At 44.3% G+C, this 22564-nt stretch overlaps 1 pseudogene; it reads left to right on the plus strand.

Annotated features, from left to right (window-relative positions):
- The first annotated feature begins 5639 nt into the window (after positions 1 to 5639).
- LOC122116162 lies at positions 5640 to 7467 on the plus strand (annotated as a pseudogene).
- Positions 7468 to 22564: the final 15097 nt, after the last annotated feature.

A 22564-nucleotide genomic window follows, 5' to 3' on the forward strand; every position in this document is an offset into this window, starting at 1 on the left:
AGTGCTAACAGCAGTGCCGGCAGAGCTCAGGAGATCAGTCCCCAAAGGATCCACATCAGGCCTTCCACGATGCTGCCTCCCTCCACACACACACACATTCTCCTTCTGGTGTCTCCGCCATACACAACACACAGTATTCTGCCCCTGAATGGCTTTCACCTGTGTGTGTGTGTTTGTGTGTTTGTACCTAAGGCTGGCTATCCCTTCTTTGGAAGGAACAGCACCAAGCCAGTCGCCTTCACCTGCAGCCTCACCTCCAGATGTTTCCACTGAAATGGGAGGACAGAGACAAGGAACTCCATGGGAGAGCCTCATACAGGCAGATGCAGCCAGCCCTTTCTAGCATGTGTTTATATAACTGCTAGGTCTGAAAAGACAGGGAGTGACATAAGGCCAGAAAGAAGCATTGGTTGGGAGGGGATGGAGAATGCTGTGTGGTAACTGTTGAGGCTATTTGTGGTTATATCGTCGTTTGTGGGCCTGGCACCTTCCCAGGCAGCTTCAAGTCCCCCAGACTTGCAGGGTTGATGGCTGGAAGTTGAGTGAGTGGGTGCACCTGGGGACTTGTAAGAGGAGAGATGACAGAGAGGCCAGTGAAGGGATGAAGAGGAGTGAAAGCTGGTTCTGCAAAGACCTACATGTCCCCTTGGGTGAGACCTGGGTGTGCTCCAGCTGGCCACATCAGTGAGAGCCTTGCAGGACAAGGATCACCTAGTCACTCACAGGGCCTGTTTGCTGGAGCACCGTGCCTCCATGGGGCCAAAAGGGTTGTGGATACCCCCTGGGCATCTGCAACAAGTACCCTTTGTTACTGTCCATATGGTGTACATGTCCTCCACAATCATGAGAACCATCATCGCATTTTCTCTCCAGGTATGGGCAGAATCTCTTGGCAAAGTAAGACCCATTCCCCTGGAGGCTTGCTGGCAGGAGCTCAGAAAAACTCTACCACTTTTAGAAAGGGGAACTGAGGAGGATCATGGAATTAACACACACACACACACACACACACACACACACACACACACACACACACATACACACGTGTGAAAGCCTACAAAAGGTGAGAAAGGTGTTAGGCCCCTGGCAGCAGAGCTGAGAGGCAGTATTGGGCCCGGGACTGGCTAGGAAGGGACATGTCAGAATTCAGCCAAAGCATGCCAAGTGAAATGCAGTTGGGTAGATGCAGCTCTTGTGATACCTCATTTCACATGTCTGTAGCGAGCTTCTTTCACCTGTGATGAGTGTTTAAACTGGGGGAGTGTTGGATAGTGGGCATGGAGACAGGGCCAGGATTACATTGGCACAGGGCCCTTTTCAGTGATCTCATTTTCAAGGATGTCTGGGGAAGAAAGGAGCTTAGGGCATTGTGGTAATTGCAGAGAAAGCTCTGTGTGACTGTGTCTAAGCCTGACCCAGTGTTAGTGTGTTGTGTGGGAACAAGTGTGCACAGACACTCACCCAAGTGAGTGACCAACGCAGGTGCCTAGTGGTCACACTGAGGCATGTGGAGGGTCAGCTGATGTTTGCCAGCTGGGGTCATCTCCTGTGCACAAGTCTGAAAAGACCGGGGCGGCATGTGGACAGTAAGAAGAATGAGGGTGGGAGGGAGGGGAATGGGGTGGCTGCTGTTGGGGCTGTTTGTGGCCCCGTGGATGCAAATGGGCCTGGCACCTTCCCTGACAGGAACAGAGCCCAAAGACTTGTATTGTTGATGGTAGGTTGGCATGGCATGCTTGTGGGCATGTGGGATGAGAGATGACAGTGAGGCCAGAATTGCCTCCCAGTGTCAAGTGACAAGCTAATCCAAGTGAAGGTTCTGGGACAGCAAGGACCCTGTCCTTTGCTGTCTGTCCCTGTGAGGCCTCCCACCTGTCCCAGAGGGGGAAGGATGATGGGCCTGTATGGGACTCACAGTACTGGGCTGGTCAGTACAAACTTCCATGGAGCGATGGGAGCAGTAACTCACCAGCTAATGCCTCCTGTACTGTGTCTAAAATGAAAACTTGAGTCTGGTCGATAAGGATTACTGCCCAGCTTACCTCAATTTCACACCCTCAAAAGTAACCACTGAGGGATCATATCCCATGTACCTTGACAGCAGTGCCTTGTCCTGCTGGGTCTGATACCTCAGGCTTTGGAAAAGGAGGATAAGGATAGTGCAGATTTTCCATGGACCGAGCTTCCAGTTGTGCTTCTGCCACTCTGCTGGTCCTCAGAGCTGACCTATGGGCAAAGGATGTCTATATTCCTGTCCAGTGACCTGGGCCAATTCAACCTGACCACACACAATGGGACCACAGATCTCTACACAGATCAAATGCTTGATTGTATGTAGGTGCAACCTGGAAAAGCCTCATCTGTATGTCTGCTTCCCAAGGGTGGAGGCATCACTCAGAGACTACGAGCACATCTGGTTCAGTGGCCCAATACAAGGGCCTAGCCCCAGACTCCAGTGAGCCCTCAGACGTCCTTTCCCTGTACCTTCCCTCTTCACTTATGCCATGTGCACAGGCCAGAATGCCACCACTCCCTCACGTCCCAACCCTCATGCTCCTGCATCCACAACCCCATACAGCCAAGCCCAATCCTACCTCTGCTACCTCAAACTCAGTTCCCTCACGATTCTCCAAAACCCTTTCAGTCCTAGCCTTGAACACTAATCTCTCTGCCTTTAGTCTCACCCACTGAGCTCACTTAAACCTCAACCTACTCAAGGCTCCTTGTAAACTGTTTACAGCCTCCTGTTCCTCATTCTGCAGTGCAGCTTTCACCACTCGCTACCAGCTATCTTGCTTGTACGCTGCTTACGCAATCTGTCCCCCAAACTCCCTCCCCACTAATGACAAAATGCTATTTCCTAGTGGAAAGAATGCCCTTCAGCCCTTGGTAGGGGTAGGTGAAGTTGCCCACCCCCACTCAAGAGTCTGACCCTGGAGAGCATCTCCATGGCAAACCCACCTGGAGTCTACTACACCATATCATCCCATGACATAAGTGTTCTGCCTGCAGGGCAGATCTTGATGGCATTGGACTAGAATAATTGCATGTCTGAGGTCCAGAATGCCTGACAGCCTACACCTTGGGCTACCTTTTGCCACTAGTGACAAGCAAGTTTGTCAGGACTTACTGTGTCATTTCTCTGCTTCTAGACTCCGAGCTCCTCCAGGACCAGAGACATTTAAGCTTATAAGACAAAAATGCAAAGCCCAGAGGTAGGGACAAACCAAATCTCCTCCTTGGGCTGCCAGAAGGAAAGGACCTTCCTCACCTGCACCATGGCCTCCACACCCACTAAGCCAAAAGAGCCAGAGCTGGGTAGCAGCTAGCAGGCCATCAGACAGGGCCAAGTCGTCCCTCCAGATAAGTCAGGGCTCTGTTTAGAGAAGGTCTCTGATCTGTCAGCTCACAACCTAACCACCTCAAGTCCAACTGTAACCATGGGCAGGATCACAGGTAAGCAGGAGGTCCTCAAGAGGGATTTGGCAGCACTCCCTATGAACTGCCCTTGCCTGTGCCAACACACACCACATCATGAAAGCCCCCCCCAACTCCAGAGTACATTCTTCAGCAATCCTTACCAACTCCCAATGGCTATGCTTTGGCATAGATCAGAATCCACAGATGCACAGTGTGATCCCCTAGTGCTAGCGATCTCCAGTATCAGAGCAGCAGAGGACATGGCTGGGTGTAATCCAGAGATAAGTGCAAATGGGGAAGGAGCCTTGCGACCCTGGCCCCATCTCTGTCCTCAGCTGTGGCTTTGTCAGTCCCTACACATCCACATCTCAACAGCAGATTCCTTAAGGTCCATGGCCTGACTAACAGGTCCAAGGAACTGCCAAAAATACTCTGGTTCTACCTGAGAAGCATGGCTTGTGTTCCTTCTGAGAAGGAACAGACAGGGAAGGGTCCCCTGGCCTAGTGGTGGGGAAGCAGAAGTGATGACTTGGTCCATATCAGTGGACAGACAGATTGGGAAGGTTCAATGGCAGTGCAGGACTGAGGTACTATTGGCGTCTTTCTCATTGTAAAGCACCTTGATCAAGTGGCTAGGTCCTTTCCCTCTGAAAGGAGGTCAGGAAACAGAGCTTGTGTCTATGCTGTCCTCAGAATGCTGGGAATTGAACTCAGACACTTTCACACAGTAGAAAACTGCTTTAACCACTGATCTACCTCCTCAGTCGTTGGCTTTCTTTTGAGACAATCTCACTAAGAAGTTAAAGTCTGGCCTCCAGCTGCTCTCTACCTATCTCTTCCACCTAAGTGCTAGAATTACAGATGTGGCCCAGCCCATCTACTCTTGTTTTCCCCTTGAGATCTGCTTAGAGCCAGGTCATCTTCTAAGTAAGAATTCATCAAGGCAACTTGGATGCAGAAGCATTTCCCTGTCCATCCATTCCTGGCTCAGTCATCTAAGTCTCTACATGAAAGTCAGGCACACATCCATGCTGCGCATCTCCTGGATCTGCCTAAGATGCCACTCCTGTGAATAAAGCAAGGCCTGGTCATTCCCAGAGAGGAAGAAGCCCCAGAGAGTACACTATTGATCCCCTAGTGAGGATGTGGTTAGTAACACAAGCCCTGGACATGTAGACTTTGCACCGAGACCTCAGGTGAGCTTCTTTTGTCCTGAAGTGTGAAGTGGTGGCCTGATTATCTAGCACTTATACCAGTGGGTTGCGAGCCCAGGATGTGGCAGGTAGAAGTGCATGAGGGTACAGCAACAAAGTCCCATTAGGGACTGGCCTAGCCACCCACTTCTTGGTATAGCACACATAGGTTTTTGGACAGTGTGACAAAAAGGAAGAGGGAACAGAGCCAGCATTCCAAGAGAGGTTTTCTAGGTCTCTGAGGCTCAGCTGTGCTCTCTGCTTGGCAGTGGCCCTCAGGATGTTGGCATAGATGCATTAGAGTCTCTGGTGTGCATGGTACATGAAACACTTTCAGCTTTTGCTGGCTGCAGAGCAGGACAACCTGCAAGCAGGCATCAGGCAGCAGGCACAGCCTGGCACTCAACCAAAGACCCTGATGTAGGCTACCCAAGGTAGAAGGTGAAAGGTAAGAGTGGGTTTTACAGACACACACTGAGTAAGAGATCCTGAGGGAGGAACCCGTCCAGCTGTTGCTCCAACCAGCCCTGCAGTGGATGGTGCTCAAGTCTGAGACTCAATTTAAAGTCGCATGAGCAGAGTTCAAATCCATACATTCCAGCCGAGTGACCTTCAACCAATGCCAGTCTTCGCACTTAAGAATAGTAATTCCTCTCTATAAAATGGGCTTATTCACCACTGGCAGCAAGTATGGCGGCCTTTCGGTCATCACGGTCAGCAAAGGCAGCCTGGAATGTGGCCACCCAATGGTGGTGGTGGCCTATGATGACAGGCCACAGTCTCCTTGCCACCATTGGCCAGCACCTGGAAGCCCACTTGGGTACAGTACCCCAGCTCAGCAACAGCCACTGGCCCAGCACACAAGAATTCTCCTTGGGGGATGGGGATGGCAGCGGCAGCTGGCGATGAGCGGTGGGAGAGCGTGAGGAGCAGGCGGACAAGGCTGGGGGGCCCAGGAGCGCCAGCCGCAGGGCAGAGGGTGGGGGCGCGAGCACAGCGGGCGGCGGCGAGGCGGCAGCAGAGAAGATGGTGGACAGCGACAGCGGCAGCGAGCGCAGCGGCAGTGGCGGTGGCGGCAGCTGGCAGGGAGGCTTCCAGCCCGCACCCGGTGGTGGCGGCGAGCAGGAGACGCAGGAGCTGGCCTCGAATCGGCTGGACATCCAGAACAAGCGCTTCTACCTGGACGTGAAGCAGAACGCCAAGGGCCGCTTCCTGAAGATCGTCGAGGTGGGCGCAGGCGGCTCCAAGAGCCGCCTCATGCTGTCCATTTTGGTGGCAGCCAAGTTCCGCGACTGGCTGCTCGACTTCATCGAGCACTATGGGCAGCTGGGCCCCAGCAGTCCCCAGCAGCTGGCAGTGGGCACAGAGGAGGGCGGCGGGCCCGGCACTCCTCAGTTCAACCACTTTGGAAAGCAGTATGGAGGTTCCTCAAAAGACTTCACATAGAACTCCCCTATGACCCAGCAATCCCACTTTTGGGCATTTACCCAAATGTTTATAAACAAGACCACACTAAAGCTACTAGCACAACTATGTTTATTGCAGCATTATTTACCATAGCTAAGATATGGAACCAACCCAGATGCCCCTCAGTAGATGAATGGATCAAGAAAATGTGGTATATATACACAATGGAATTCTATGCCTCCATCAGAAAGAATGACATTTCCCCATTTGTTAGGAAATGGAAAGGCTTGGAAAAAATTATATTAAGTGAAGTAAGCCAGGCCCAAAGAAACATAGGTCCCATGGTTTCCCTTATTTGCAATATCTAGTACATCTATGAGTCAAGCGGAAAAGGTCAGATAATGTGATGTTAGGAAAACGAACCCTTAAATATGTATTTTAATGTTTTTGTTTCTTTCATGCATGTGTTTCTAACGCATTTATAAGATTATTTCTTTGTTGCTTTGTATGTACCTCCCCCACAGTGTAACCCCCGCTTTCACTATATTTGATGTCAGTATAAGTTGTGGAGGAGATGGGGACAAACAAGTCGTTTAAGGATTCAGGTGGACCTGTTGCAACCATGAAAAGTACAAATTGTCATGTCAAAAACGAGCTTTACAATGTCGGTGTGGGGGGGTGGTGGGGGGGAAGGATTGGGTGGGGGGGAGGGGGGAGGTTGGGAAGGGAGGTGAAGGGTAAACAAAGGAGGAGGCTGCAATGCTTGGTAAGAAATGTATGCATTATCCTGCCCATGTAATTGTAACCCCTCTGTACAGTATGTTCTCAAATAAAATAAAATTAAATTAAAAAAAAAAAGAGCGAGTTCCTGGTGCGCGAGAACTGCAAATACTACCTGGATCTCAAGGAGAACCAGCGCGGCAGCTTCCTGTGCATCCGCCAGACCCTCAACCGCGGCGGCGGCGGTTTTGGCGCAGGCCCCGGGCCTGGTGGCCTCCAGAGCGGCCAGACCATTGTGCTGCCTGCGCAAGGTCTCATCGAATTCCGACATGCTCACCAAGCTCATCGACGACTAGGGAGGTGAGGAAGACGAGCTGGCCGGAGGCCCCAAGAGGCGGTGCCGGGAGCCCGGGGGGGGGGGGGGGGGGGCGGGGGGCGCTGTGCGGGGAACTCCCGGAGGGCACCTCTATTACTGTGGACTCCAAACGTTTCTTCTTCGATGTGGGCTGCAACAAGTAAGGAGTTTTTCTACGTGTGAGTGAGGTGAAGCGGTCCTACCGCAATGCCATCACCGTGCCCTTCAAGGCCTGGAGCAAGTTTGGTGGCGTCTTCTGCCGGTATGCGGATGAGATGAAAGAAATTCAGGAGCAGCAGAGGGATAAGCTTTATGAGCGTCGTGCTGGGGGAGGGTGAGGAGTCCTAAGGCGAGGAGGTGGATGAGGATTGAAATGGCAGCTTTCCCCCCTGGCCTCCCCCACCCTGTTACCCGCGCCCCCCCATCCCCCATCCCACTGGCTAGTTCCCATTCTTGCTCATTCCCCTGTGAGCTAGTGGAGAGGGAGCCCGGGAGGCCACCAAGGGAGAAAAAAAAACCAACAAAATTAAAAAAAAATAATATAGTTAAGAGAAATAACCATAAGACAACAGTCTTGAACAGTGAGTAAAGCAGTAAAGTTCCAGAAATTGACAGCAACCTGAAAAGAGAGGACAACAGCATCTCCTCACCTGCAAGAGTCTCAGCTTCTATTTCCCACCCGAGGTTCCTAAGCTCATCTAGATAATCCTGAAGGGGATAGATTTCGAGTCTGGGCCCCTAAACACATCTGACTTACCCAGATCCATCTGTGTATAACAGTTGAATTTGTGTTGTACCTGGGTAAATCTAAAGTATCTCTCCAGGCCTAGCCGCCGTTGCAGTGTCTATCCTTCACCTTCATTGTAATCAGCCTTTTGGATCGAGATCTGCACAGAAATTCTTGAGACAGAGAGACCTTTGCAGTTACCCAGTCCTGAGAATCCAGGTTTATGAAAAGGAATGCAACTTTACACAATCATGGACAAGGCAAAAAAGAATTCAAGAAGCCATCAGCAAATCAAAACAAATTGGATTGTTTTTTAATGGCTTTGCATGGAATCTGGCCCCATGTTTTTTCTTTGCAGAATTGTTTTCCAGGATGCGAAAATTCAAAAGCCAATGCTTGAACTAGAGAATTCATTACTAAAATAGTTTAAAAGTTGGGCAAAAGGAATTTTTTTTTTCAAAAAATAAAAGCAGTTTTACATTGGGGGTTGCTGAGGTAGGCACAATAAGTCAGGCATAAAGCACAAGGCAAACTCGTTGAGTGGATGGGTTGCTGCTCACTAAAGTTCTTCCCTTGATCTCTAAAGGTGGAGGTCATTACCAAGAAGTGGCATTGGTGTGAATGAGAGCCAGATCCCATGGCTCTACTATATGAGCCAGTGAATTGTGGCTAATTTGGCTGTTACAGCCACTGGTTGGCTGCATTTTTAACTGTAAAACTTGATGATTTTCTGCAAAAGGAACAGTATGGCTACAAGCCTGAGCTTTAATGGAATATGCATCCTCACAGAGAAGTTGGAAATAACTAAAACTGAAGTCTTAATTCACTTTCAGTTTAATCTGTGGATTTGTTCAAATACTAAAGATCCTCAGGTTCAGAATTCCAGCATCATTTCTTCTTTAAAACAAATTTTTAAGAACTTGATCCATCTTATTAGTACCTCACAATCAAAGTTGGCAAATGATGGATGAATGATTCAAGCAGTGCACCCGGTGGAAGCTGAAATCCATCTGTGAATGGAACTGATGTGAACGTGAATATGCTGACTATATCCTGGAAGCATTTTTATACCATCTTGAAATTGCAACATACTGGCATTGGCCAGTTTATCCAGCTGTCTTTCAAGAATAAAAGTTGGGGTTTTCATGGATCGCCTCTTCTATATTTTAAATGGATTTTCAGTAGAAATGATTTTTGTTAATCAAGTTAATCCCACCCCATCAAAAGGTATTTCTAAAAATGTCACAGGCCTAGGAAACTTTGAATTGAATGGGAGCTAATGTTCTTTCCAAAGTTTTCAGGTATTCTTTGTGTGACACCTTCTCAACCAGGAGGCAAGTAACCCCATCTCCACAATCTTAGTATTTTTTTTAACTGCATGCCTGTCCTTTATTTGAGCTGCCTTTTTAATTTATTGCATATCCTTTTTATTATCTTATTTTGGTATTCAATCTATACAATCTTTTTGTATTTATTGGGAAATAAGTAATATACAAAAAGGTCATTTTCATGTATTTGTGGCTGAGAGGGAGATACTTGTGTATATAAAATTAGGCTTTTTTAAAAAAACTAGACTATGACTCAAAATAATGTTGATCTTAGGTTCAAAGAAATAGAAGAGCCACAAACATTGGTGTCCTTTTCAGACTATTTCTCTACTCACATCATTCATAGTAGAATTTTTAAACGTTTTTTAAAGCTTTTCTTTTCAATTTTTCTCCGTTGCCAAGAATGTTTCCTAAATTGTATGGGAGCAATAGTATTTTTGATGTTTTAATGACATCCGTATACTTGTACTGTATTTTGTACCACAAGGCAGCTGTTTTCAATAATGTCCTGCTGTATTTACCTATGTGTTTTGAGTGTTTTGTTTCTTTGCTGCGGAGAACAAATTCCTAGTTTTAGTAAAGGAGATGAGAAGCTAGCATTAGGCTTGCAAAAACTGTTTAAGTTTCAACTCTGAGGCAGCAATGGAAATTAAGGTTGCAGCTATTAGTTGATCGCTGTAACTTTTGCATTTTCAAATCATGTACAATTCCTGTATAGACCAACTTATTTTCTTGCTTCAGTGGTGATTCTGTTGCTCAGCTGCAGTGAGCCAGTTCAATTTTGCAAAGGTGCAGTACCTCTCCTTTTCAAGGGAGTGGTTTATTAATCTTTTTTCTTTTCTTTTTATTTGGCTGAATTGCAGTAACTAGCCTTGCCTTTCTATTCTGTAGAAATGACAGGGTCTTCACAATCCTTTACCAGTGGCTACTCAGCTATAATTAGCTGAATAGAAAGAATGTGGAAGTGGTCTGAGGCATATAGAGTATATGCCAAGAACACTACCATATATGGCATCAGCTTTGGTTACCAGAGAAATTTTCTTAGTCATTAGACCATATAACAGTTATATATCATATGTAAGTCTTTAGATATCAATTTGAGAATCCTCCAAAAAAAGGAGCAAAGAATGCGTAAGCTAGGTGTTGGCAAAAGTAATTTATATTAAAATTTTGACCTGCCTGTGTAAGATTAAGTGTGAATGTCCTAGTGGTGGGTTTTTAAGTCTTAAACCAATCTCTGAGGCTTATTTTTCCTGCAGGGGTGTTTAATCACCTCTCTTCCACTGTAGGAAGATTGCAGAAGGATGTAGATTAATTGTAGCATTTCACTGATCCTCATTCCTGTGACTAGGCACAATAGAAATCTGCAGAGCATGGAGATTCATTCATTAATACTAGCTTATTAAAGGAAATAGTCTTTGTTCCAGTTAGATAATGGCATTATACAAACTCTGGGAAGCAACTAACTTTTTTGTTTTGTTTTTAGCTGCTTACTACAAACGCTTTAGAAGTTGTTTTTAAAATTTGGCAAACATCCCAGCTAATGAAAATAGTTACATTCCTTAGAAATAGGGAACTAAGACTCCTTTTCAAAAAATTGAGTTTTATTTCAAACTAGCTACAGAGATAAGCCTTTTTTTTTCAAACAGTCAAAAGAGTCGGTCTCTGTGAAGAGATGTAACTCTTTAGGTTTCTATTGTCCCTTCTCATCATTTCAGCAAGTGAAATGGTAAATCTGGTGAGCAGATCTTTCAGTGCATATGCTGCACCAAACAAAATGTCAGTCTGTATAGCACCAAAAATCAAACTGAAAAGTAAACTAAAAACCCCCAAATACCCTATGGAACTGTTGGAGGCATATAGGTGGTACAACTGGCTGTAGCTGTGGTACACAAATGGCTACTTGTCATGTCACTTTCCATAATTATTTACTGCAGAATGATTGAGAGACTTTTGGTGCAGGCAGCCATTAACCTCCTGCTTTGTTACCTCTGGGTCACTTTGCAGTAAATTGCAGGTCTTTTAAGAGATTCAAGCTTCGGTTTTCTCAAAACAAAACAATTATCTTGTCTTATCTGAAAATGCCAGGTTGTGGGCAAAAGAGGCTGGTTATAATAATGCCCTCATATTGAGTGGTCTGTAAATGGCTGCACACTTCAGGCACTGTTGTTGCTGAAGATGCTTAAATATGACCTTGACTGGCTTTACAGGGGAGTAGAATGTAATCTACACAAGGTGACTGTGCATCTACCTTGCTCTTGAGGTGGATAAAATTAAGAAGCTGGAGTGTGTAAGCCATGCACATAAGTATTCTTCACTGAAAATTTTGTTTTCATTTTTAACCCAATTATGTACTTTGTCCAATGCACAACTGATCTCTCAGTAGATATTCATTTGAAAATCGTGTGGCCTTGATCAGTGAGAAGGGAGAGGAAAGAAGTGACTTTTTGCTTATATGAAAATGACTTGTTTGCTGAGAGTTGTTCTATAGCACTCTAGGTATGTTTTTGATTGTATCCTTTTTGATTGGGGAAAGTTAATGTTTTGATCCTGGAGCTAATTCAATTGAGTTTTCTAAGTATCAGAATTGCTCTGATGAATAACAAAGTTGACAGCTTTGATGTCCAATCTCTGTTTATTTTTTAAATATAGTGGAGTGAAATCCCCACTATTATGAATTCTTTTAATCAATATTAATTTAGGACACCTTAAAAGTCTTGTGCATAAGTAAGGCCTGTTCAGAGAGCAGATCTTTTTGCTCCTTTTCCACAATTGTGAAAAAGTGTCAAGTGTTTTTTGCTTTGTATATTTCCATTTTATCCCTGACATATTTCTCAAAGATAAAGCACTTTTTGATCATGAAATGCATAGGATCTTTGTGTGATGTGGATCATGGTTTCTCAGGCTCCCCTAGATATTCTGTTTATGAATATTATTCTAACATTATGTCAGGAGAGTAGAAATCTTTGCTAACGTTAGAAAGTTTGTATTGTTGATTCAGAATACATTTTGCTAGTTTCCAATGGATGGGAGAGTAAAAAATGCTGCATTCACAATTTAATAAGTTACTTTCCCTTAAGCCTTAAGGTAACTTTTTCTTTTCTGTCGATAACAGCACTGAAGTTACAGTAAATGAATGAGATTATCAGTTTTCAGGGTTGTTTTTAGAGTACTGTAAATCAATTAGCTGTCTTCTGAAAGAGTTACAATTCCCATTCAGTATACTGGATAATGGGTGTAAGGGTGGGGATAGGGCAGGGTGGGGGGAGATAGTTTGTAGAAAAGAAAAAAGAAAATAAGAACCATGTTTACCTTAAAATACAGATAAGAAAAAAGTCCATATGTCCCATTTGAAATTCCATATGCAAGGTGGAAATGACAAATTACAGCCTCATTTCTTCTGCTTTAATTTCGAAAAAAAGTATTCATTTTTAATATTAGCTTCAGAAGTTTCTTGAGATAACTGGACTCTTGAGTAGCAATTTCCATTGCCATATCTGACTTGACTGTGTAAGTCATCCTCAGACCTTATTCTTAAAACCTAGTTTCATTACTGGAACATGTGCAATCCACTTTTCAGTACTGAAAGTTAAATTCAGAAAATGGAAAAATAAAATTGCATCAGCATTGTAAAGATTTCTTGTCTTGGGGATTTCCAATTGCGATGTGTCCCCCTGAATCAAGCAAGGCCTTTGTGAATGCCTTTTGTATTTCCTAATGCAGTATGGAATATGCTGTCCACAGTCTTACTCTCGTTTGGGAATCTAACTCATGCCTTCTTGGAATTAGACATTCCAATTGGGACAGATAGAACCATGTTAAAACGAGAAGATGCCATATTGTTAGCTTTACCACAGTAAACTAGTAAAAGGGAGAGCACAACTTTATTAGAAGCTAAGCTAGCACGATAGTGAAAGTTTTAACTCAACTTTTCTAATAGATTTTTGAATCCGGGAGCAATTTTTATTTTCCCCATGCTATTTCTGCTATCCACAGACAGATAAGAGAGGGCACACAGTCGGGCTGGGAAGGTGGCTCAGCGGTAGAGCGCTTGCCTTGCATGCTTGAGGCCCTGGGTTCGATTCCTCAGCACCACATAAGCAAAAAGAAAAAAGCCGGAAGTGGCACTGTAGCTCAAGTGGTAGAGCTCTAGCCTTGAGCTGAAGAGCAGAGGGACAGCGCCCAGGTCCAGAGTTCAGGCCCCACGACCGGACCCAAAAAAAAAAAGAGAGGGCACACAGGGAAATGAAGGTCCAGAGTTGTGAAGAGAAAGTGATAGATACATTAAGTGGCCACTAGCATTTTGCAGAAGGCATGAGTTTGTTCTTTTTTCCTACCTCCAGCATCTCTTCAATGGCTAACTTTTTCAAGACTCACTGAGACCATCTCTTAAAGGCAAAATGTTTTGTCTTGTGTTGCTGGATCAGGCTGGTCAGAAAAATATGTGCTTGGAAATAGAAGGGCAAGTGGATTGTTTCTTCCCTTTTAACATTTCTTCTTGGGAGAAAAAAGTACAAGAGACTGAAAGAAAATGAAAGAACAGGATTTTATCACTAAACACATTTGGAGGTTTGTTTTAAATTGATAATAAGCATAAATCCTTTTCTTCTACCATGTCACTCTTCTGTGTAAAAAAGCTCTCTGGAGCTGGGCATTTTGGAACATGCCTGTAATCCCAGGCATTTTGGAGACAGAGATAGGAGATCGTGGCCCAAGGCCAGCCCTGGGCTATAAACAAAAGACCCTATCTGAAAAATAAAGCAAAAAATAATACCAATAATAGGACTGGGCGTGTGGCTTAAGTGGTAGAGCATTTGCCAAGCAAACACAAGGCCCTGAGTTCAAAACCCAAAGTTCTACCTAGGGGGAAAAAAAACTTGGATTCTTAAAACCCTATAGATTGGACAAAAAGTCTAGAAACTGACTTTCAGTTAGTGTAGACACATTTTTTACAGTCTATCATTTTGCACATTCCAATAGGAGGCAAGTAGTATTTGAATTATTTTTCAGTGGCATCAGTATCAAGACTATATCAGTGTATGTGAACTTTTTTCTGAAGTCCTAGAACATCTATATTATTAAGCATTTTGTTTTCCTTTTGGACTTTCATACAGATGTCTTTCTAAAATCATTGGTTAAGATCACCTGTTCTGATACAGTGCTACATAGCATGTTTTTGTTCTGTGGGAATCTTCAGAGACAGTTCTATCTATTGGTACCTTTGTTAGACTTGGCTCTTCACTCCAAAGCGGGGGACTCATGTCCTTCCAGTAGAGAATCTACAAAGTTATTTCAATTAAAACCAAAACTTGATAGCAGGAGACAGCTTCCTGATCTAAATGTACAATTAGAGTTTAGGTTGGCAATTACTTTAAAAGGTTGTTTTTTGTTCTTTTTTTTTTTTTTGGAGAGGGTTGTCTTTGATCTCTGTAAATACCAACAAGCTTATACATTGTAAGCCAAGTGCGTATGCCTATGTATGAATTTGTAGAGCTGATTTCTGCTTCAAGTGAAGCTGCACCTTTCATTTTATAAAGTTCCCTCCACCCAGAATCCTATAAATGTTGTAAATAGAACATGGAAATTGTAGTAGTAGGATCAATTTGAGAATATCTGCTGAGAGACCAAAAAGTTCATTTTTTTAAGTACCTTGGTTAATTAAAAAGTAAAAAGATTATTTCTCTTGCTTATTTTTGAAAAGAAGAATGCACTTTAACATAGAGCTGCATGGGCAATTCAAACAAATCTGTGAAGTGCAGTACCCATCCAGAAATCACACTTCCTGAAAACCGTTCAAAAAGCAGAGTCCAGACGGGCTGTTGATCTCACTGCCTGTAGGTTGAAGCTCAGATTCTGAACAATTTTGATACATGCAGGGCTGCTTCAAAAGAGCAATGTGAATACAGCCACAAGCTTCGGACAGGCCTGTAAAACAGCGGGTCCCGTATTTACCACTAACTAGCAAAACTGACAGAAAACTCATAGAAAAAGTTAAGAATCCTTCCTGCTAGTGTGCACTCCTTACAATAGCAGACTTTTGCAAATGGAGTTTTACAGTCTATATTTAAAGAATTGTATGTTTGTAACAAAGTTTGCGGAAAAGTGAAAAAAAAAAGAATTCTCCTTGGGGCAACAGCTCCCCATTAGGACTACCTTAGCCTGTCATGAGGAATTGCTGGTCAATAGGGACTGTCACCCAACTCTACTGCTAGCCCCTATATCCCATGCCCATCGAGGGCCCAACTACCCACCCTGCCTGCCTGAGCAGGTGACCTGGTTCCTACCTGCCAGAGGAGCCAAAGCCGAAGGAAGTAAGAAGGTCATGGCCACACAAAGGCCACCCATGCGTGTGAGCACATGGGCTGCAGCCAAACCTATCCAAGGAGCTCTCATCTCAAGGTGCATTTCTGAACCCATACAGGTGAGACACCTTACCTTACCACTGTGACTGGGATGGCTTTGGGTAGAAGTTTGCCCATTCTGATGAACTGACCAGGCAACACTAGTCGTGCTGCCATTCCTGTGCCACAAGTTCAACAGCCTTGTCCAGGTTGGTCTCCTGGCTTGACCCATAGAGAGGGTCTTATCCAGATAGGTCCCCTGGCCTGAAACATAGAGACTGCCTTGTCCAGGTGAGTCTCCTGGCTTGACTCACAGAGACGGCCTTGTCCAGGTGGGCTCACCTGGACATACACATAGAGACTGCCTTGTCCAGGTGCGTCTCCTGGCCTGACACACAGAGACGGCCTTGTCCAGGTGGGTCCCCTCGCCTGATGCATACAGATTGCCTTGTCTAGATGAGTCTCCTGTCCTGATGCATAGAAACAGCCTTGTCCAGGTGGGTCCCCTGGCCTGATGCATAGAGACACTCTTAAATCCCTGACTGTGGATACACAGTCACATACTGCCAGTAGAAAATCCTTCATACTGTCTTCCCATGTGAGAGAGCTCATGTTGGCAAAGCACTACAACCATGGGAAAGTTTCCAATATCTCTTGTGAATGGATAATCAAGAGAAAGGAAGAATCCAAAGGCAAAATTAAAAAAACAAAATTGAACAGATGGGTCTGAGATTGTATCGGCTATCATTGCAATTCTAAATCAACTTGAGTATTCCTGGATTTACAAGACACCACCAAGGGGATTACTGGAAGCTGTGGATAATGGGGTGCAAATTAGATCCATCAGTTGGGGTGGGGTGAGGGAGAGGGAAGACCAGAATTCCCTTGAATTTGTAATGATCTCAGAGGAGGGAAAATCCATGGCCAAAGGTGACAAAGGAGTTTTACTAGCTGGTCTATAACTGCCTTGTCCTGGGCTACCTCAGAACTAAGAGCAGCTGCAGCCTCCAGGTGGCAGGTTTCTCTCTCTTTCCAGCAGGCCTCTCTATACCACAGGGCTTTCCTCTCCACAGGCCTGGCCTCTGCTCTGCTCCAGGAGGCCTGCCTCTTGTGGCCTTGTGGTGGTGTTAGTCTCACTCTACACCCCTCCCCCACTCTGCTTCTCACAGATTGTCTCAGATGCAATATAAATATAAAGAACACCTTGTATTCCCTTTGCCTTCTAAAAGCCATTATTTAGTTAGAAGAAGAGGAAGAGATTTCAGTACAGAATATGTGTTCTAATAGCCTAAATGATGGTGCTTGATGAGTCTTGGTTCTAAAGGTACAAAAGAGGAAGCCAAAGTTCTCAAACTGCTGTATGCTTTGACAAGGACTATATATATATATATATATATATATATATATATATATATATGTTTGGGGGGGGTCTGGTCATGGGGCCTGAACTCTGGTTCGGGGCACTGACCCTCAGCTCTTCAGCTCAAGGCTTGCATTCTACCACTTGAGCCACAGTGCCACTTCCAGCTTTTTTCTTTTTGCTTATGTGGTGCTGAGGAATCGAACCCAGGGCCTCAGGAATGCAAGGCAAGCGCTCTACCACTGAGCCACCTTCCCAGCCCTGACAAGGACTATATATTTGTCTTCTGATCTATATGTATGACTAAGTTATACTTGGTTTACTTCTTTAACAATTTTTACGGAGATAGTCTGTTATGCAATGTGGCTTCAAAGGCACAATAATTTGTACAATCGTTTATTCCTAAGTATGCCTTAAGCAGAGCTAACCTGTTACATAGTTCTTCACCTTAATAAATATGTAATATAAATTTAACCAAACTTCTATTTTGTATATTTGCAAAGTACAAAGTAAAAAAATTGAACATTTTTTTGGAATTTGTATTTTGCATACTCAGGATGAGAATTAAGTTTTAAACAAGCCTATAATATTTTATGTGAATAAAATAAAATGGGCTCATTTTACAATCGATCTCCCATGACTGTGGTGCCAATTGCCCATTCCCACGGGGGATATGCAGAATCCCCCTTCCCTCTGTAGGGCAGGATTAACAAATCACTCCAGGATCCTCCTGCTGACCTGACCACAAGGGTCTCTTGGTCCAATGGAGGCAAAGAAGTCTTCCATTTCACACTGGGGCTGCAGTCCAACTAAAAGCTCACATGTAGAAGCCACCTTGACTCCAGCGTTCATTCCAGTTCTCTTCTTTTCCAATTAACTCTGAACCCACTTCAATGTTTCTGGGTCTTCCAAGGTACTGTACCCTGCTTTATTAACTGCAATCTTCTCAAGTTCTTTACACAGGACACATCAGTAAGCACCCATATTCATGAGCAAAAACTCCACTAGGAAGAGACAGTGCTATCTGAGCTGCATGAAATAGGAAGGTGTAGGTAGAAAGGTATAGGTTTTGTGCCATGCCACCTCCTTCAGAGTCTGCATGAGATATCATGCCAGATAAAGCATAAGCTTCAAGGAAGCATGCCTGCAGGAAGGGGGTGTTGGTTCAAGGTTTCCCATACACTTGGCTGCACCTTTATAGCCTCTACCTTTATTCTTACTATATTCTTCTTGGCTATACATTCATTGCCTTTATTCTCATTTTGGCTATTTTTCTATTGATCCACGAATAGAGCATGTTGTTTCTTTCCAATCCAATGGAGACAGCTTCTCTGAATAATAAAGACAAAAGATTAAATGTGGGCAATGCCACAATCAATCTATCATTTGATGTGACACTGCCTCCAGGAACTCCTACAATTTCACAAGCAGTTTTGTGGCTCATTCATAATAAATATGGAAATTTAAAATCTCTAGATATGTTACAACAGGCAGAATTAATGAATTAAACTAAGCCAGAAGGAGTTATCCCAAAAGCACAGAGAGTTCTAGAAAAAGGGACCCCTGATAATTAAAGGAAAAGAAAAATTCCCCAACAGTTATGACTACTTTTAGTCCAGCTTACATTATAGGGAATAGATGGTGATTTCCCACAAAATATAAAGTTAGTGACATCACATTTCCTGAGCTGACCCATGAACCATTGCCTTATACAGGAGTTTACAAAGATGAAAATAGATGGATTAATGTAAAAGGAAAAAGGGTGTTTTGGAACTCATTAGATTTTATGCAAAGAATAAGTAGATCTGGACCATTATGGTGTTTATTATCAAAACAACAAGACAGTTTAAAATAATAATTAGAAATTTATGTGAACAAATATTGGGATTAAAATTATAGAAAACGGAGAATGCCTGATTCAACCTGAAAGTGGTTTTTAGGATGGTTTCAAAGGGGCTTGAAAATATATGAAAAAAATAAAAAGAGTGCAATATATGTACAGCCCTGTCTTAGGTTTGTTCATTATTAAACATAAAAAGGCTGACTAGATGACGCATTGTTTCACACCATTTAGCTTAAACAGTTGGTGGGATAGTAATCAATTTTTATGTAATCCATCAATGTTTTTCTTTTCCTAAAAATTGATTACTTGCTTAAATAAAAAAAGAATCTATGTCACCATCACACACTGTATGAAAATGTTAATTCTCCTCAATAAAGATACACTCAGATGCAACTCTTTTGAGTCTGTGTCTGTCACTTCGCCTACTCCTTGCCCACCTATCCCCAGATCCCTGTCCCATTGGTCCCAGTGCTCAGGCAGAGCTGGTCCGTCGCAGTTTTGTAAGCTGAAGTCAGAAGTTTCCTATACCTACTGCAGTGTAGCTAGCAGCATTGTCAAGTTTTAACTAAATAAACTGAAATCAAATTGGGCCCATGTATAAGATCAAGGTGCCACAAGCTCATATTTATAGTTCCTTCAATAGGATTCAAGACATCTGCTACCAACTTCCACAGCCACTATATTAAATGGACTAAATAAAATCTGTGCATGATGGCTCAAACCTCACCAGGAACAGACCAGCGGAATTTCTCCCAGGCATGTCTCTAGTTTTTACTCCCCTTGCTCTGCTTTCCCACATTAGAGCTGATAGAGAAAGTTAAACAGGGAGAAAAGATGACACTGGGAGACAGCAGGAATTCCAATCAGCTGCAGCCTATACCTACCCAGCCATGAGGATGCTCTTCTTCCCCCTGCACACAAACTCTCAGGAGAATTCTGCCTACCTGAGAAGGGAAAGGAAAAGAACTTGAGGTTAAGGGATAGTGGAGAGAGGACAGAGGAAAGCAATCCAGAGACAAGAAGGGAAAACAGAGAGAAAGAAGACTAGAAATAACAAATAGCTTAATACAGGAAGTGGGAGAGAGAGCACTGGGGGGAGCAATGTACAATTCTGCAAACACCCCAAGTCCCACTGGCAAGCAGTGTTCATCCTTCCACTATTGCTCCAGAATCCTCCTTTGAGACCAGAATTGAAGGACACTCAGTCAGTCATGTAAGGGCCACAAAAATCACTTGACATGTGACAGGTCAGCACACATGTTTTTCACTGGATGCTCACAGCTGTCTGTTCAGCCCCAGAACAATGTCATAAAAATCCAGATGGCCCTTGGCTGAGAAAAAGGTTCTTGGCCCTCGTGTAGACCATAATAAAAGTGGAGAGGAGTATATGCTATTGATGACAGAGTCCGCTGCACTTTCACACCCTGCATGGTGGACCGTCTACCCAACTCCACTCACCTCACCACACTGGGCACCTCTGTTGCACAGCAGGAGCTGCTGGAACCTGGATGACGCTTGCATCATGGTCACAAGAAATGCTTCCCATGGATGGGAAGCACAAAAGGACCTTGAAGAATGCTGTGTGTTACTGTCTTAATAAAAGAGAATCTGGCAAGCATCATAAAGTAGCTTTTACAGATTTCCAAATGTGCATAGTTAAGGGAACATCTGATCGGTGAAATATTACTGTTAAATAAGCATTAGAAAACCCATTGTGAAACCCTGTGGAGGCACACACTTCTGCACCCCATGGTCCACCATGGCTGGATGGCCTGCATGGAAGGCACTAGATCAGAGCCCTTGGAATGTTTCTCCCTGGAGAAGATCTCAACACCTAGCATCGAGACCCCAGCCAGAGCAGGGGTTCCTCACAAACTGCAGCAGACACACTGCTGGCTTTCTTCTCAGTCAGAAGTACATCCCACTAGGATAAAGGGGGATCACACCTGCAAAAAAAGAAAACAAGGCTTTGTTCTGGCTTAAACCACATGGGCAGCCCTGTACTCTACTGATATGTTCTGGCCCTCGAGCCAAACAGATTCATCTGTTTTGGAAAAACCCAAGGTGGTTTATTTCCAATAGTGGGGATGAAATCCAGATCCTCCCACATTCCAGATAGTATGCATCCCCAACCCACAGACACAACCCTTTCCACTCACTCCCACACGGTTATCCCACTGGCATAACCATGGTCCTGTTTTGCACCCAGCTGCCCTGGTTTTAGGGTAGACAGTCTCCTCATCTCCACTCTGCACTACTGTGACAGAAACTTGAAAGCCCACACAGACTTAAAATGTTACTTCCTGGCCAACCACAACCCTAAATGCACTCATGACAACATTGATATTCCAATGCTTGCTTACAAAAATTCAAAAAGAAACTGAACTGACTAAATGGATGAAACAAGCAAGACAAAGTATATTTCAAGTCTCAGCATCCAAAACACCAAGCTTCCATTACTTGTAGATGACTTAGTAGCAACTCCTACTGGAATATCTACAGAAATGCAGCTAGACTGCAGAAAACACAGCAAAGTGAGTGACTCTCTTAACTTCAATTTTTAATAAGTCAAAAAATACATAAAATCTGATTTAAATGAAACTACTACTAAAATTAACATTACAAAACTTGTCTAGTATAAAAGATGACTGGGGTGTGATACTCCAAAATTGAACAGCTAGCAAGATGGGAAAAAAAAAAAACAAAAAACTAAAAGCCAGAGGGAGCAAATGGGAATACAGAGAACTTTACATCTGAATGTCTTCCACAAAGACTCTTAAACAATTCCTATCAGTTAAAAAGCAGATGAACAGCAGTGCACTGACAACCAAGGTGGTAGCCTGATCCTCCTCCCTCACTCTGGGAGGGCTATTTGGTACCCAGAACTGAAAAGGAGTTTGCACATGTCAAAAATTTGTTGCTAATCTTCCTCAGCCATCTCTACAGTGAGACAGTATTGTGTTGCCACCTCAGAAGTTAAATGCTTCCTCTCCAAGCGATGACTGCCTCTTGATCTACCTTGATGCCTCTGGTGCCAAGGAGCAAACCCAGATGCAGGTCAGCTGACAGTGTTGGGCACATCTCAAATGCCTAAGAGGTTCAGGCTCCTCAAGGCCTTTGACAACTCAAGGGATGGGCTCCTCCCCCAAGTATTCTGGCTTAACCCTATCTCTCCCTAAATCAAACCAAGACACCCTTTTCTTAATGAAGACAAGAGTGCAGTACAAAATCCAGCTCCTCTCTCCTGCTCAGTCCTGGAGGACACACAGGCAATTCCACTCAGAGCCTAGAACAGGACTGAGGGGAGAACGTAAGACTTGATGCTACACATGGCCACCTAAGGACCAGCTATGCTTATAACAGGGCCCTTGGGCATAGAAATAGTTGCAAAGGACTCAAGAAGAAAGTGGAAATTCCAGCTAGTTTTGGAAGCCTCTGTTACTTTGGCCAGAGCGGCAGCTCGAACTGCCTGGTGCACATTGCCATGTGGCAGACACTGGGCACACTAGCATGCCATTTATTCAACATGGCTGGTCCAGATGGGCACAAAGGGTCTGTGCTCTTCCTAACAGGAAACAAGACTCAGAGGTTTCTCACCAGACCAGAGTGGCCCCAGGAGCAGAAGGAACACCTGTGGGTAGTTAACTTTCACAGAGAAGAAGAGGAAGCCTCCAGCAACAGCCTGCTGGGACAGCCTCCACGAGCCTGTTCTGCAGGTGGAGTTCAAAGGGAATGCTGGTCCAGACTGTATCCTCTGAGCTCTCAAGGCAAAAAGAAAATCAAGAGGTATAGCTATGAGACAGAGAACTGAAGGAAGCTCTGCCATGGGGCAGAGGCAGATATCTGAGCCAGTGGTGAACACCATAAATA

This window comes from Dipodomys spectabilis, unplaced genomic scaffold (assembly GCF_019054845.1).
Source record: "Dipodomys spectabilis isolate Male_0828 unplaced genomic scaffold, ASM1905484v1 ptg000127l, whole genome shotgun sequence".
Classification (NCBI taxonomy): domain Eukaryota; kingdom Metazoa; phylum Chordata; class Mammalia; order Rodentia; family Heteromyidae; genus Dipodomys; species Dipodomys spectabilis.